Here is an 8,016-nt window from a genome sequence, read left to right as displayed (position 1 = left end):
TTTAGTATTTAATACATCTTTTCATTATTCTATAACTTTAGACTGTGTCTGTAATCACCAAAATTGTAGGAAGGACTGAATGGAGAAAAGCAAAGCGTTATTGTGTGCATGGTACATTAAGTATGAGAATCCAGACATCCTGAAAATATGTCACACATCCTTTACTCACCATTTATTATCACGTCAGTGTTTTTTCCAGGCAGGACATGATGCATTGTGTAATCCATATGGCAGTTTTGGCTGTCATGGTGGCCTATGAACTGCAACTCTGTAATAAATGAACAAAACCAGCCATTCTTCTTGCAACACTGCTTTAGAAGTTTCAGATGATTTTGAGAATGTGAGATACAAAAAATGCGTCAGAGACAACGCATATGGAACGTGTTTAGCTTCCTCTCCTGCCGTTCACAAAGGATCCAGGAGTCACTGCAGGAGTGTGCTCAGGACACAGGCTCTATAGACCTGGATCTTGGTATATGCCACCAGCTTCTTATTAAGCCATACTCTCTTTGTGAATCTAGAGAACATGGTAGCTGCTTTGCCAATGCGTTTATCCAGCTCGACATCTAGGGAGAGAGTGTCGGTGATTGTTGAGCCAAGGTACACAAAGTCATGAACAACCTCCAATTCTTGTGTGGAGATGGTACTAGAGGGAGGTGAGTCCACGCCCTGGCCCATGACTTGTGTTTTCTTCAGCCTGGTAGCTGGTAACTTTCAGAGATTTTTTTAAAAAAAGTATTGTAATTATTTTTGAAACAGGAAAAATTGAGTTGTTTTTATAAAGTGTAACCACAATTGCACTAATTACTTTTTAGGACCTAGATGTTATAATGGTAATTAATTACTTTCTAAAACAATCCAGGCATGGTAGATAGGCTGCTCTAAGGATAAGAGTTACCCGGGATGATTTTTTTCCCACCTGAGCTGAAGAACAAGCCAAATGTGATATGCTAGTTAGAACAGTGGTTGAGGACTCACTGAAATGCATGGGTTCTCGTGGGCCAGTTGCTCTCAGTTAGCCCAAGGAACCTCAGAATGAAGTGAGGAGGAGAAAACCTATATATACACCACCTTGACCTCATTGGAGGCAGCGTGGGATATAGAAATAACTCTGTCCTCTAATATCTCATTGCTATCCCCTGCACCTGAAGCAACTGCCTCTTTATACCCAGTAGTATAGCTGATGCAGATAATCATTGCTACTACTGTGCTTAACAGTATTTCCAGAGCGAGAGGAACTTGAAAAAGGAGCAAAGCAAGTAACATAGGATGAGTCAAAACAATCAAGAACCATCAAAACTCTCACTGCAGCTTTCTCAAACCAAATCGCACAATCCCTGTTGGCATGGAGATTGGAAAGTGCTAGTGAGATCCTTATCCAAGACCACTAACTAGAACTATCAATGAACACTGTCCTTTCATCCCCCTCCTCATCACACGCATGCTGTTTGCAACATTTTGGAGACACAATCTGGTTTTCAGTGCATGATCTGTCCGAAGCAATTCAGGCTGATATGAATCTGGTTCAGATGCAATTAAGATCAATCTCATGCACATCAGCCCTGATTCCAGTTGATCTGAAACCACTTGATTTAGCTGAGGATTCAGTCTGCGATCCTCCTGTTCACACTGATGGATATTTTTTCTCTTTTGACACCCTCCCCACCTCCTCCCCTACTTTTCCTGCAGCTGTCAAGTGGACCATGTTGATGTTGTTAAATAAAGTAAATGATATAGTGCAACAGCAATGAATCTACCCAGAGTGGTACACATAATACCACCAATATATCTAGAATACCACTGCATCAGTAGGAAGATATATTTAACAAATTAAAATGATAGGGTAGATAAAAATAGAGGAAAGGGGTTCTCCATCATCCCTTCCAATGCTACAACCCACCAAATATGTGACAGGGTTATCACTTCAGATAACACTGTCCATAGCTCTGTTTGGGTACAACTAAGCAATAGCCCTAGCACTGTGCCAAAAAGGAGCAGGAAAGCTCTACAAAGGGGCAGGATGGATGGCTCTTGAGTCAAAACACGTGTGGAGGCCATAATTTGATTCAAACAACAGGTGATTCAAACAATGAGCTATATGCCTGTCTAGACGAGCCCTTAGTTTGTGCGACTAACATCCATCAGCAGAGCTACACCCCTTTGTTTTAATCCTGTTCTGAAAACTATGTAGGCTACAGGCTAGCACACTATCTTTGGGGTAATTTAACCAATTCTGTTCTGCAATTCTAGAAGTTAATTTTATGTAGGTGACTGTCCAGACCGATCATGACAATGTTCCAGGAAGAGACCCTTATTTCTTTGCAGAACTTAACAGTAACTGAAGCTGTCGCTACAATTAAGCTGAGCTGGGGTGTGTGTGTCTGCCTAAGGCAATAAGTGTGAATGTTTTAAAAGGGCAAAAACATATTACTGAGTTTATTATGATTTCAGTTTTTTACTTCAAGTGGTGAGGAGGGCCATTTATGAGCTTTTGGGTCAAACCAGAAGATTTGCTTAGCACGTAACTAGAATAGGTCCTCGCTCAAGCAATGAAAGATGAGTGTTCGTCATAACTTACGTTTTTCCTCACTTCCCCATCTTACGATTCTGTGTGGTTCATTTTCTGATTAGTCACTGGGAAATAAATATGCTCATATGGGCTCATATGGACTGGTAACCAAGCCCGGTGAGGAAAGACTGAAAAAACTGGGCATGTTTAGTTTCAAGAAAAGAAGATGAGGGGAGATATGATCGCCTTCTTCAAATACTTCAAAGGCTGTCATAAATTTATTTATTTATTTATTTATTTATTTATTTATTTATTTATTTATTTATTTATTTATTTATTTATTTATTTGACTTATACCCCGCCCATCTGGCCTAAAAGACCACTCTAGGCAGGCAGGAGCTGTTCTCAATTATTCCACAGTGCAAGACACATAATAATAGGCTCAGGTTACAGGAAGTCTGAATTTGGCTGAATATCAGGAAATACTTCCTAATTGTTAGAGCAGTACAAAATGGAACAACCTACCATGGGAGGTGATGAGTCCTCCAACAGTGGAGACATTCAAAAGAGAGTTAGATACCCATTTCTCAGACACACATTAACTCAGATTCCTGCACTGAGCAGGGGATTGGACCCAATGACCTTATATGCCCTGTACAAGTCTGTTATTCTATGATTATGTCTAATTGCCCTGGGTTGCATCTTTGAAGAATTCCCATCACTGAAGAAAAAACAAGTGATTACTGGAAATTTCCTCAACTTAGCAGATGCCAAAATACTTAGGCCTGCCTGGGAACGACATTAACCAAAATCAACCCTGCATTTTTATTGCCAAATGCAGGAACTACAGCTTAACCTGCTCCATGAGATAAGGTTTTGCCCTCCTACTCTTTCTGTAAAACAGATGGAAACCCATAAATACATCATTTTCTTTTCATATTGAAACCTACATATGTAATTAAATGCATACATTTTTATGCTGGATGACTGTCTAAAAACTTGGATTCTTTGATTAACCACAAATTCTTAATTCATTTTCTGTCTTTCAAAGTTTTATTATCTTTAGTATAAAAAATAATTGGTATTAATATTTAAGTATCCCCTATGACCACAGAACCAAAATACATTATACAAGATCCAGTTTAATTTTCATGAAAATTTGTGTGCTGGTAGATATTGCTATGTACACTGGAAGTCCCTTTGAATCTTATTATTCTTATTAATCATTTATATGGGGCCATAAATGTAAAGGCACAGTGCCATGTAGTTTATAGCACTTATATTCATTTTTATTAGTTGAATCATTCACAATATTTTTTTTCATTAATGAAAAGCAAGGGGTGATGCCTGAGATACTGAGGATGCAGCAATAAATCTCCTCAAAATGTAAAAATAATGCGGACTTCATGAGTAGTGGACTGAAATATATTCTCTTAGAGGTGTTACATAAATTACACAACTTTTCTTAAACAAACTAAACACCATTCTTCCACCTATAATATTGATAGAGAAAAGGCCTCCATTGCACAAAGTTAAGGAGTTGAAATATGTTACATCATTCCCATCTTGCTGCTGCTGCTTAAGGGATGTTAAGGCTTCACTTTAACTAACCCAAACTGTAGACCAGGGGTCCCCAATCCCCAGTCCGTGAGCTGGGCCAGACTGGGCTGAGGAGACTAATCTCCCACTCCCCCCGCACACACTCCCTCACACACAGCCCCTTCACATATGTGCATGAGTGTGTGCATGCCCTCGCGAGTGCCCCCCATCCCTTTGCGCATGCATGCGAGTGTCCCTCCACCCCTTTGCACATGGCTGTGCGAGTGCCTGTGCAAGTGCCCTTTGTGCATGAGCACACGTGAGTGCACCTTGCCCGTTCGCACATGCATATGAGCGCAGGGGGTGCCCTGCCTTCCCTGCACACTGACCCCGTCCTCCCCCAACTGGTCCACGGTGTCAAAACAGTTGGGGACCACTGCTGTAGACAACTACAAAGTGTTCTACTGTGGAAGTGACAAACGCAGAAGAAATGGAGTGGTTTAAATACTGTAGCAAGATGTAGCACAGCCAGTTAGGCACTACTGTATAATGCAAATTCTATCAATCAGACTCTGTGGAAAACCTATCAACATAACCTTCAAGTCTATGCTCCAACTCTAGATGCTAAAGAAGGTGAAAATGAAAGCTTTTATCAAGAAGAAATTGATCACACACCAAAACAAAATACACTTATAATCACAGGTTACTGAAACACAGTAGTAAGAAACAAAGAAGAATCTATTGCTGTTAGAAAATTTGGCTTAGGGGACAGAAATTAAGTACGTGAATGATCCATAGAGTTCTGTGAAGCCAACAACCTGTTTATTGTAAATAAATGCTTCAAACAACCGGACAGCTGTGCACATGGACATCATCTGATGTCAGTATAGAAATCAGACAGGTTATGCAACTGGAAATGGAGAAGCTGTATTCTCCCTTCCAAAACAAGACCAGGAGGAGATTGTGGAACTGATAATGAACTGTTATCCAACATTAGAGTAAAGTTAAAAAATAACACTAAAAGAATAAAGCCAAAACATAATTTAAATATTCCTAGTGAATTTAAAGTCCATGTAAAGAACAGAATTGCATTACTAAATTCAATTGACCATAAGCCAGAAGAACTGCAGATAGAAATGAGAGGTATTATTAGGGAATAATGCAAAAAGAAAATTCCTATAGCAAAAGGAAGAAAGAAAGACCTATATAATGGAAGAAACACTTCAAATTGTAAAGGACAGGCAAGAAGCAAAAATAAAAGGTAACAGGAATAGGGTCAGAACCCCGAATGCAGTTTTTCAGCAACTGTCACATAGAGACAAACAGAACTATTACAATAACAAGTGCAGAGAAACAGAATAACAAAAGGAGGAAAACAAGCTGAAAGCATTACTTGGAGCCTAAGTTGTATGAAAGCCCTTCTTAATGTGGGTAAAGTTAATGTACTGAGGTATTGAGACCTTCATAATCTCTTCTGTTCTTGAAATACCATTTAGGGGCCCCTGTTTCAGTTACTTCCAGCCAGACATGTAAAATTGCAGTGTTGTCATATGCAGGGTGTTGTTGCTGTTACAAGCTGTCAAGTTGCCTCCAACCTGTCCTGTTCTCAACAGCCCTGCCCAGCTCTTACAAATTCCAGCCTGTGGCTTCCTTTGCAGAATCAATCCATCTCATATTTGATCTTTCCCTTTTCCTGCTGCCTTCAACTTTTCCTAGCATTATTGCCCTTTCCAGAGAATCCTTTCTTCTTATCCAGTGCCCTAAGTAGGGCAGCCTCAGTTTCAACATTTTTGCCTCCAGAGATGATCCAAGCTGGATTTGATCTAGAACTCTTTGTTGTTCCCGTAGGTGGAGTAGACTAACTGAAGTCAACAGCTCATGTAAATTATGACTTTAAATTCCATAGGGAGTTACAAAAAGAGAAGGAAAGAAGTACATGCGTCTAGTGTGTATTAGAAAAGATTGCAGTTTGTTCCCTCCCCCTTGTTGTGGTTGTGAGTACATTGTGCTTTCACCATTCGGAATAGTAATCAATCCGTAGATCAGCGTCCCTAACACAACCAGATTATAAACCATGCTAATTTGCTTTCTTTGCCAGTTCTCATTCCAGTCTTTGTACAAGGCGTGTGTCAACTGATGGAGCATTCATTTTATTAGGCATCCTTCTGTCTCGAGAGACTATGGCAACGTCCTCTGTATAGAGGTCTTGGAACAGCGTCTAGTGTGGCTGAGAAGGCCAATTCGAGAGTGACAATCCCTTCCACATTGGAGACAAATACAATCTGTCCCCTGTCCAGCTCCCTGATTTTGCTGCTTTCGTAACTGCCTCTTTGCTTCGGCCTGCTGGACAAGGGTCTCTTCAAATTGGGAGAGGTCGTGATGCACCGCCTACCTCCAGGCTGAACGCTCAGATGTCAGGGTTTCCCATCTGTTGAGATCCATTCCCAAGGCCTTCAGATCCTGCTTGCAGATGTCCTTGTATCACAGTTGTGGTCTCCCTCTGGGGCAATTTCCCTGCACTAATTCTCCACTGCAGAGCCAGTGTGGTGTAATGGATAGAGAGTTAAAGTTCAGGAGATTTGGGTTCTAAATCCTGACTTGGTCATGGAAGCTCATTGAAACATATGGGACCACACTGAACATGTTGGAGCATGCATGCGTCCTAAAATAGGTTCTTTCCCCTTCAACCTTTTCTAGCAGCCTCCGCAAAAATCACCTGCCTTTCGCTTAGCTTCGTCCACTGCTTCTGTGCAGAAAAGGAAGGGAGGGTTTAAGAACCAAGGCAGAAGAAGAAGAAGAAGCGAGCTGGATTTAGGACCCAGAAGAAGCCTCAGGCCAGGAAGGCCAGGAAGTGGAAGAGCCTGAAAGCTGTGCAGTTCAACACAGAGAGAGACTTTGCACAGAGCGTGGTAACGGAAAAGGCGGCGGCGGCGGCGGCGGGGGGGGGGGGGGATAGTTACGCCCTTCTTATTAATAAAATACCTGCAGGGGAGGAGAGTGGGGGTGTCGGGGACTTATATATTTTTTTCCCTCGGAGAGCACTTCCCTTCTCCTATTCCCCCGCTCCCCAGGTAGAGCGACAAGCCCCTGAAAGCGAAACGTGGCAAGGAGGCACACCCGCCGGCTGCCGGATCCGGAGGCTTCTTGTTTGGGTCCTTGCCTGGATATGGCCCCTGAGTTCTCGCGTGGCCCTTCCCTCTCTGGCGGATAGTTCCCCACTATCCAAATACCCTCAAAGATTAAAAAAAAAAATTGTCTTCCAGTTCGTGTATGGTGGATGGCTTAAGATAAATCACCATCCTCTTAAGAGCTGCAGAGAAGGGACCCTATATAGCTTAGTGGTTCTAAAAACTTGGGTCTCCAGATGCTCTTGGACTACAACTCCCAGAAGCCTTCACTACCAGCTCTGCTGGCCAGGATTTCTAGGACTTGAAGTCCAAGAACATCTGGAGGCCCAAGGTTGGGGACCACTGCTATATAGCTTAGTGGTTCTCAAACTTGGGTCTCCAGATGTTCTCGGACTGCAGCTCCCAGAGATGCCGCCCAAGAACATCTGGGGACCCCAGTTTGAGACCCACGGCATGCAGATCCTCCAGTCCAGCCCCTGTTAGGGAGGCACAGTGGGGAACAGAACTCCCTACCTAAACCACCGAGCTGCCCTGCAGTTCTGGGTGGCTGGTTGCACAGTGGCCAGAAGGGATGATCTGCGTCACTAAAAAAAAGAGAAGTGATCAGTATGATTTGTGTAACATTGCATACACTTCTGTTCCTAATTATGCACATTGTATGCACACTTAGAAAATGGTGTTGTTGTATAATTTAGAAGTACAGTGCATTTTTCTAAGACAGGGAAGATTCCAGTGGCATCTGTGGCCTCAGAGCTTGCTTGGTGCTTAGGTGCTGACAGTGGATGGGTAACATCAAGATTCCTGGTCTCCCTCTTTGGTTCCCCCCGTCCCTTTAAATCA

General features: G+C 42.3%; 1 protein-coding gene across 1 annotated transcript in view; it reads left to right on the top strand.

Annotated features, from left to right (window-relative positions):
• The first annotated feature begins 6,832 nt into the window (after positions 1–6,832).
• TRIQK (triple QxxK/R motif containing) overlaps positions 6,833–8,016 on the top strand; it is a 50,187-nt gene continuing 49,003 nt past the window's right edge. The window contains exon 1 of the mRNA XM_020785388.3: positions 6,833–6,957. The gene's annotated coding sequence lies outside the window, so the exon portion shown is untranslated. The remainder of the gene's footprint in view (positions 6,958–8,016) is intronic.

The sequence above is a fragment of the Pogona vitticeps genome, chromosome 4 (genome assembly GCF_051106095.1).
Source record: "Pogona vitticeps strain Pit_001003342236 chromosome 4, PviZW2.1, whole genome shotgun sequence".
Taxonomy (NCBI): Eukaryota; Metazoa; Chordata; class Lepidosauria; order Squamata; family Agamidae; genus Pogona; species Pogona vitticeps.
The sequence above is the reverse complement of the archived record's forward strand: the minus strand, read 5'-3'. Positions and strand labels throughout refer to the sequence as shown.